Raw genomic sequence first — 10,048 nt, 5'->3', positions numbered from 1 at the left:
GTATACATAATATTGTGAACATAGAAAGTGTCAGAGTAATTATTATGCTTGGTTGCTCAAGTAAAAGAGAAGGTTAAAAGAATGATCACATAAGGATGACTGCAAGTGAGATTAATGTTTCGAATTGAATCTATATTGTCCTGTAATTGTGGTCATGAAATTGCCTTTAAGACATTTATTCGAAGGAAAAATAATAATAAAGCTTTCATATTATATTCTGCAGTTAGGTACCAAAAAATGTGTGGAAAGATTCCATGGAAAGCAGCCATTACCTGTAAGCATAAAATTACTTCCCTGTTTAATTCCAAATTTCCTGTAGTCACAGTGTTTGCAAGGATGTCTGTTAGAGGGAATTTAGTTGAATCAAATATACAACATCTCTGCCTTTGATGGATGACTTACTAACCATAAACTTACATCGATTGCCTTGATAACAACTATGCATTTTCTTATTCTAAACAGAAAACATCTAATCCCTGGTTTAAGTGTATCTTTGGAATTAAAAGACAATAAATAGATGCTGACTAGATACACACAGCATCATACTGAGGAATTTCTCTTCTATGGTTTGCTAAATAACTTACGAGTAGATGATGAATTTTTTCATTAGCATTTTTTTATTCAACTAAGAGAAGCATGTGTTTTATCTTCTTTCATCTGTTAAAATGTTCAGTTTTATGTGGAATCTTTCATGATAAACACATTAATGGGCATGTATTTAATCCATCGTTTATATGTTTGTCCTAATATTTAAAAGAAAAATATAGGAGGGATTATGTTCATAATTAAGATTGGACGATAGTTTTCCTTTGCAGTGGTGTTCTTGTCTAGTTGGGTAAAAACATTACATGGGTCTCATATAAGTTGGGTGGATTTCCTACTCTAGACTCTTGGTGAGATATAAGAAAATATCTGTTTCAAGAAGATTGTTAGAACTGGCTTATAAACTTGTTGGATTAAGTGTAATTTGTATGTATTGTCTTTTTCCTTAGGGCAAAGGACTCTGAAGGTGTCCTTGTTGGAAATAGGGTCTTTTGCAGATGTAATTAATTAAGATGAGGTTATATTGGATAAGTATGGGTCCTAAATCCAATGTCATTGATTCCCTTATAGTGAATACTACTTTACAAACATTAATTTTATAAGCTTATTAGATAAATCACTATATCCCAATTTGTTTTCATAAATGCTAAAATGAAATTGTAAGGGCATTCACATACATTTAAAAATGGGTCTTTTCTTTTGCTTAAAATGTTATCTTTATATAAGAACACTGATTCTTTATGTTGATTAACATTCGAAACACATGGCTCAGACAAGTGTTAAAGCAAACCAAAAGCATTGTATTGATAAATCTGATTTGTTTGATAGACAACACCTTATAATATGTGGAAGCTATCTGAGAAAATGTTAAAACTGATTAATAGTTGAAAGGTTGTGAAACTGGTCAAAAAAGTAAGCTATTACTAAATAGATTTTCTTGGTTATTTTTCCCAAGGATTATCATATCAGTACTTTAAATTTTGATATCTCCTATCCAGTTTCCTGAAACTGTGGACTGCACAATTATACCATTACTAAGAACATTTTAAAAAATAATAAAATGGATTAAATTTACATTTCTCTTGTACTGAATGGTGACATCTGTACTAGTCACTTAAATTATCACAACCATACAATGAACCAAAAACTTTAAACATATTGTAGACAAACACAATTTTATTAATAGGTTTAACTATTAATTAATTTTATTAATAACTTTTGATTTATAAAGTTTAATCTGGAGCTAAAACAATAAAAGAGATACCAAGTAAAAACCAATAATTTTCTTCTAGACTTTTCAAATATTTTCTAAGAAGTTTTTAAAATCTGCTCAATGGAAAACATCATGCAAAGTCTTCATTGTGTAAAGTTTTCTTTAACTCAAATTTTAGCCTTATTTTGGAATATAGATGAATTTCTGTTAAAAGTTAGATTGGGAAAATCAATCCATTTGATATTTGCCACCAAGCAGTCATTAAATTGAAACCTATCTGTCTTTCATTTTGTACTGGTGTCTTAAAGTGACATTTCTTCGAACAATTTCTTTTCTTCTGGCAATTTTAGTTAATATTTCCCCCTTGACTACTTTTAGTTTCTGTCTTTGAAACCTTATCATTGTTAGTTTGCAATTCTTCATTCTGTCTTTATTTCAACTAACTTTTCAAATCATTTTGGACTAATATTCTGAATAATACTTGGAGAAAAAAAGAACATAACACTACAATTCAACAAAACAAAAATATATCTCAATAAAGATTTCTATGTCCTAGCAATACTATTCATCTTTTCAAAACAACACTCTATTGAGAACTCATTCTCTTGAGGGAGCACTTGTAAAGAATTTCTGCAACTCACAAATGCGTTCCAATAGTTTATTTTATAGCAAGAAATAAGGTTACAAAAAGTCCAAATCAACTTGTATCAGCAAGTAAACTACTGTGATGTGCAAAACATGGCAAGCCAGACTTCCTCATCTAAAACTTCTTGTGTAATAAGAAAGTAAAACCAGATCTAAGTATCTGAGTATTTTTATCTAAGCATAGAACCAATTATAGCATTTTGAGGTTATAAAAATCTTTTGCCTCTTTATTAAGCAAATATTACTTTTTTAAAGGAACTGCTCAGTGTTCTATGTTTTATACATTTTCATAATTTTAGACTCAGTATTTTTTTCCAAAGTTAATATTTTAATTATATATGAGTGCATGTAGAGATGTATTATTATGATGCAAAGAAATCATAGAGATCATAGCATTCACATCGGACATCCATTACATTTGACTACTTTATGTTTGTTGGGTTTTTTTTTTTTTTTGAGAGACAGAGAGAGACAGTGTGGGGAGGGTCAGAGAGAGAGGGAGATACAGAATCTGAAACAGGCTCCAGGCTCTGAGCTAGCCATCAGCACAGAGTCCAACATGGGGCTCGAACCCACGAACCGTGAGATCATAACCTGAGCTGTAGCTGGACGCTTAACTGAATGAGCTATCCAGGTGCCCCACATTACATTTGAATGTGAAGCACTTTATCAAGAAAAATATAATTGTGTAAAGTGTCTCAGGTATCTCTGTCTATATGTTACTCTCTATTCCTCTACCCATTCATTCCTCAAACTCTTGCAGCTCAACCTTTCTATGCAATAATCCAATGCACATTACAATAGATTTTCTAGGAGTTCATAATTAAACAAGACAGTCTTGCATTCTCATGGAACAGCCAATCTAGGGAAAAGGAAAAAATATTAATGTTAAAAATTATATAATATATAGCACAATGACAAGTAAAATTAGAAAAAAAAATTAATAAAACATGGTGATAATTAGGGAGGGGGAGAGTTGGAGAGCTTTAATGAGGTATTCAGGAAGGATTATCTGAGAGCTGAGGCATGAATGATGACAGGGAATAACCATGCAAAATGTGGGGTAAAAGAGAATGAGAAGAGGCAGGAAACGCGGGTGAGAACTGGTCACATTAGGGGCCACGAAGAAGCTAGAGTGGTGTATTCAGAATGTGGAAAGCAGACAGTGTTAAAGGGCAGATTTTGCATTGTAGTGGGAGTTTCTGGATGGTCTGACACAGAAAAGATGAGTTGATATCAACTTTTTTGCTTTATGTAAAAATGGACCATATCATATCAAATATGTTATCAAGGAGCAATTCACAAACGTATTCATGATGAGGTAGCCTTTGACTGGAGTGACGGTTGTGGATATCAAGAGAAGTGATCCAATATAGGCCAGATTTTGGAAGTGTAAAAGAAAGAACTTTCTGTAAGTTTAAATATAGTAAGTTAGAAAATAAAAAGCCACAAATTCAACCCCCTTCCTAGATATCGGAGTACCTTCACCTTGCTCAGAGTCTATAAAGCGAGATGAAGAAAGAGGTACTGATACACAACTTTATTAAGTAGGCGGTTGACCCAATGGTTATGTCTTGACCAGTTGGCACCGAAGCTCAGAATGCCCCCATCATATATGACTGCTCATTAGAATGCTAGCAAAATCCACCATATTCAGGGGCGCCTGGGTGGCTCAGTCGGTTAAGCATCTGACTTCCAGCTTCCATTCAGGTCATGATCTCACGGTTTGTGGGTTTGAGCGCTGCATCAGGCTCTGTGCTGACAGCTAGCTCAGAGCCTGGAGGCCTCTTCGGATTCTGTGTCTCCGTCTCTCTCTGACCCTCCCCCTGCTCTTGCTGTCTCTCTCTCTGTGTGTCTCTCAAAAATAAATAAAAATCATTAAAAAATTTAAAAAAATTTAAAAACTCACCATATTCACACATCTGTTTTGAAAAACGTAGAGTATCAATGGGATAGGAAGGCTTTATGGAAGAACACTTTTCTTTGTGCTTCTGGCCTATTATTCCATCAGAGATAATCTAAAGGAATGAAATTAAATGCTTTCTGCCTTGACACCTGTCCAAGTGCGTTGACGAACTGAGGTGGGGACTCTGGGGGGCTAGTGATCTTTGGAGGAAAGGTTCTATCAATATGTTCACTTTAAAAAATTATTTTAAGGCTCAACATAACCATATAGATTATCTAGTCAACTCACTCATGATGAAAGTAAGAAATAGGACTCAGAAACATGAAATGACAACCTGTCCAAGGTTGTGGGACAAGTTACAGGGGCAGTGGAGCCTAGGATGCAGAATAGCCATCCGTTCAGTTTCTTTCCACTGACAGCACAATGCATTTCAGTTTACCACTTATCTGCCAAGAAAATGTATTAGGTAATAAGTGCTTAGAAGCTAACTTCCTGGAAAACATCATGGTATGCCTTTCTTGTGTACACTTATGTTTAATTCAAATCGCAAACTGCCCTTGGAATGTAAATGAGCGTGCGCTCCTCAGGTTAAGTGGTAACATTGTGACAAAGAATAATTTAAAATGTAAGCAGTTTTATTAGTTATTATGCACAGTGTAGAACAGAGATACCATCTTGTGGGTATAAACATTTTATCTTTTCTCTAAGTGGAAAAATGCCTTGGCATTCTAGGGATCAGCACAATGAAACATACCTAGAGTTTGGAGACAATTAATTATACTTTGACTCAGCCTATGAAAACTCACACGATGCATTCATTCCGTTCCATTGAGCCTCAGTTTCCTTTTTGTGAGTTATGAATAGGATAAAAGAGTGTTATCATAAAAATTAAACAAGATAGTTCCTAAGAGAATGTCTAGGGCATAGTGTGCGTTCATTGAATATTAACTTTAACCACTATTAGAATATAAGGTGGCTTATCACTGTTTGCATTCCAAAAAAGTTGTTCCTTGAAGGAATCTTAAAATGCTATCGCATAACTACTCTTATGGTCACTCTTACTGATATCATTACATACCTCTTTAGAAATGTGGTTATTCACATTAGAATCACTGGGAGGAACTATAAGAAAAATGTAAGAGATGCTAGGGAATGCTTTTAATGATTGTTCAGCACAAGATTTCCTTGGGGAAAATGTAATCATTAAAACTCCCAGGTATTTTATTATCATCTCATGCGATTCCCTGAATAACCATACCCCTTGTTAATCAACTAATTTATTCTGAGGCTGGTCCTACTGACTAATGTCCCCAGATGTCTTTTAACTGAGTAGAAATACTGTCAACTATAGAGTTTCTTTTGACCTTTGACATTTCTATTTTCTACCTGGTGTTGATTATTGGTATTGGGATGATATTTATTATGCAGAAGGTATTTTTATCTGAATGAACTATTAGAGTAAAATTAGTGTGGAAGTAATAGTTTCTCACACTCAGTATGTGGTTTCATGAAGGAGTAGTAGTTCTGGACAAATCTAGACTATTATTTTATCAACCTGGAGATATAACTACAAATACAGAGCTTGCAACTTAATGTCTTCAAGATTCCTATAGGGTTGGGATGGGTAGTGCTCAGGACTAAGTATTATTGAAAATAGGAATTTCCGACAGAAGTGTTTTATTTTCCAAAATACAAAGCCACTTCACACTGCACAAGAATGCAATGAAAACGCATATGTCTGAAAAATATACAGCAGTAACTTGTGTTCCTCAAGAGGAGCAAACATTTCTAATAACTTTTAACTTGATAAATGAGTGATGTCTTGCAAAACAAGTAGCGCATGATGACTTTTCAGATTAAGAATATTAAAAGTTCAATTCAGATTAAGAATATTAAAAGTTTTTATTTTACTTTTACTTAAATTTTTGATCCCCTTCCTTTCTTCATGTTGTTCTTAGTTTCTATTATTTTCCTTCTCTCTAAAGAACTTCTAACATTTTTTGTAAGGCATGTCTACTGACAGAATTTTCTTCAATTTTTGTTTGTCCAATAAAGTCTTTAATTTTCTTTCACTTTTGATGGATTATTTTCCAAATTGCAGATTTCTTAGGTTGGAGTTCTTTTTCTTTCAATACATTAAATAATTCACTTCACTCCCTTCTTGCTTACATGGTTTTGAAGAGAAGTAGATACAACTCTTTCTTCCTCTGTAAGGTACTTTCCCCTCCCCTCTCTAGTTTCCTTCAGGGTTTTTTTTCTATCTTTGATAATTTGAAATTTTAAAATGATGCTTCCAGGTGTAGTTTGTTTATTTTCTTTGTTCATTTTTTAATCTATCCTGTTTGGTATTCTCTGAGCTTGGTGGATCTGTGGTTTGGTGTCTGACATTAGTTTGGAGACCTCTTGTAAGGAAGCAGGTCTGAAACTGATTCCATGAAAGGATAGAAGGGCACACATTGCCCAAGGCAGAAGGGACCACCCTTGTAACACCCAATCAGGAAAGGCCAGCTAACACCTTTAACATTTCTAAGGGCAGGCCTAAAGATGGAGGCTAAGACTAGTCACACCCTACGTGAGGGTCCTGGGCCCACTCTGTGATTGGTCAATACTCTAAATGTTGTGATTGGGTCCCACCAAAAGTAACAAATACTCTAGGCAATGCGAATGGTTAAACCTGCTGTCAATAATATTGCATAATAATAATTGGATCACTGTGTCTATGTCACAATTTCCTGTAACTCCCCCTTCCCAAACTCATAAAAGCCCTGCCCTGCCTTTGTTCGGGGCTCACTCCACGTGGATCCAGTGTGTTGTTGAAGTCTGAGAGCCCGAGTTTAGGCTGGCCAGACCTAAATTCCTAATAAAGCCCTTTGCTTTTGCATGTGTGATTCAGCCTCCCTGGGGGTCTCTGGTTTTTGGGGGCGATATTAAAATCTGGGCATAACACTCTCATTCATTTTCCAAAATATTTCTTCTCTTCCCATTCTCTATTCTGTTTTTGGTATCCCCCAAGGATTTTTGTTGCCCCTCCAATCCTTGGATGTTCTGTTTGATTTATATTTTTTATTATGTTCTCTTTGCTTTGCTATTTAAGGATTTTATTGATGGATTCTCCAGGTCAGAGATTCTTTTCACATCTGTGTTTATTCTATTAAAAAAAAATTATCAAAGGCATTCTTTATTTCTGTTAAAATGTTTTAGATTTCAAACATTTATTTTTCCCTTTTATTTTATCCTATTTTTAGCATTTCCATCACTCTGCTTCCATTATCCATCTGTTCTTTCAGTGCTGTCCCTCTTAGAGCCCTAAGCCCATAAATCATAGCTGTTTTAAATAGCTGGTCCGATAATCTAACATTCCTGCCAAATTTGGTTCTGATACTGGCTGTGTGTCTTCAAGTTGTATTTTTTACCTTTTAGTAATATTTGTATTTTTTTCTTGATGACCAGCCATGCACCATATAAGAGGAACTGCTGTAAATAAGCCTTTGGGAATGTTGTCGTGAGGCATGGTGGGGGCGGAAGCATTCTGTAGTCCTGTGATTAGACATCACTTTCTCAGTGAGCCTGTGCCTCTGGACTATGAACTTCAGAAGTGTTTTTAATTTTTCTTCCCCCTCACGTTAGATAGGATGGCTGATATGGGCCAAAGTTGGGTAGTTCCCCTCTATGTGGAAGATTAGAGGTGACTAAGGTCGATTATTTTTTTTTTTTCTCCAAGGTAAATTAGGCTGTGATACTACACCAGCATCTTAGGTTTCTGGTTAACTAGTTTCTCCAGAGAGCAGGCTTGTGTAAGAACAGAGTATCCTGTATACTTCAAAGTGCTTAATAATCAAGAGGGGACACTTCTCTGAAATTTTTCCTTGGGAATCTGGTTGAGCCTTTGGAAATTAATCTCAGAAAAGTGTGTGACCACTGAGGACTGGCCTCTCCTGAAGTTCTTAACTGTCAGACTTGTCCACCCTGAAACTTTAGCAATTCATTAATTACAGTTGAGGTTTTCCTATTCTAGCCCTGCTAAACATGATTTCTATCAGTGTCTGCAACTCTAAGTCATCATCTACCAACTGGATCATTCTAACATCTCCCCTTGCTTATCTGTAAATTCCGACCATAACAGAGAGAAACCTAGCTCCTAATTATTCAGTTATTGGCATACATGTCTAGTAGTATGAGAAATGTTAACCCATACTCCATGGAAAGCAACCAGAATGCCATATTGGTGAGCAGTTTCTTTTGTCTTTAGTCCTAAAGACTCCATTCATTTCCAAAGTTAGTTAAATCAGCACCTTTTTCTTTTTTCACACACTTGTCATATAGGTAGATTCACTTGACAGAGTCTGTTTTTCCTCATATCTTTCAAGTTCCTAATGATTTTTTTAGAAAGTCTTGTTCATTAAGTTTCACTCTTTATGTTGCATTTGATATACCCACAATGCCCTATATGCTCAATTAAACAATAGTTCACCACCATCAAAAGCCCCTTTGCTTTCTCTATTAAGACTGTCCTTTTTGAGGCACCTGGGTGGCTCAGTCAGTTAAGTGTCTGGCTTCGGCTTAGGTCATGATCTCATGGTTCGTGAGTTCGAGCCCCACGTCAGACTCTGTGCTGACAGCTAGCTCAGAGCCCGGAGCCTGTCTTCGAATTCCATATCTCCCTCTCTCTCTGACCCTCCCCTGCTTGCACTGTTTCTCTGTGTCTCTCAAAAATAAATTTAAAAAAAATTTTAAAAAGACTCCTTTTTAACCCTCAAACCACTGGCAACCCCTGAACTTTTTACTGTCTCATAAATTTTGCCTTTTCCAAATGACATTTAATTGGAAACCTACAGTGTGTATCCTTTTAAAGTTGGCTTATTTTACTTAGAAAAAGACAGTTAAGATTTGTCCAAGCCATAAAACATGGCTTGATAGCTCATTTCCTTTTATCACTAAAAATATCCTACTGGATGGATATGCTCTATTTTGTTTATCCATTAACACATTGAAGGGCATCTTGGTTGCTTTGAATGAATCTGCTAGAAACATTTATGTGCGTTGTTTTTATAGAAATAAATTTGCAATTCACTTGGGAAAATACCTAGAAGCATAATTGCTGATTGCATTGTAAGACAATTTTCATAAGAAATTGCCAAGTTGTCTTCTAAAATGGCTAAAAAATTTGCAGTTTTGAATTCTCACAGCAATGAAAGAGTGGTCATATCATTCGATATCTTTGCCAAATCTGGTAATGTCAGATTTACTGACTTTTCTTTTTATTATTGCAGATACCCTAATAGATATACATCTCATTGTCTAATTTTACAATTCCCTAATGATAAATTATTTTGAGTACCTTTTTATTTGTATATATTCTTTGTTCAGGTCTTTGCCCATTTTTTTAAAATATTAGACTGTTTTATTTTTTCACTGTGAGTTTAAAAGTCCTTGTATATGTTTTGGATACAAATCACTTATCAGAGTGAAAAATTTTAAATTACTTAAGTCCAGTTTTCATTTTTTGTGTGTGTGTTTTAAATAAGTAATGATGTTATATCTAAAACTCATTGGGGCAGCCGCTCTTGAAAACTGTGTGGAGGTTTCTCAAAAAACTATCCATAGAACTCCCTTATGACCCAGAAATATCACTGCTAGGGATTTACCCACGGGATACAGAAGTGCTGATGCATAGGGGCACATGTACCCCAATGTTCATAGCAGCAATGTCAACAATAAGCCAAAACATGGAAAGAGACTAA

At 35.1% G+C, this 10,048-nt stretch overlaps 1 pseudogene; it reads left to right on the top strand.

The window, feature by feature from the left end:
• The first annotated feature begins 8,469 nt into the window (after nucleotides 1–8,469).
• The window catches only part of LOC115293551, a 54,089-nt pseudogene continuing 52,510 nt past the window's right edge, over nucleotides 8,470–10,048 (top strand).

The sequence above is a fragment of the Suricata suricatta genome, chromosome 6, assembly GCF_006229205.1.
Source record: "Suricata suricatta isolate VVHF042 chromosome 6, meerkat_22Aug2017_6uvM2_HiC, whole genome shotgun sequence".
NCBI classification, from domain to species: Eukaryota; Metazoa; Chordata; class Mammalia; order Carnivora; family Herpestidae; genus Suricata; species Suricata suricatta.
This window is presented reverse-complemented; position numbering and strand designations above follow the sequence as displayed.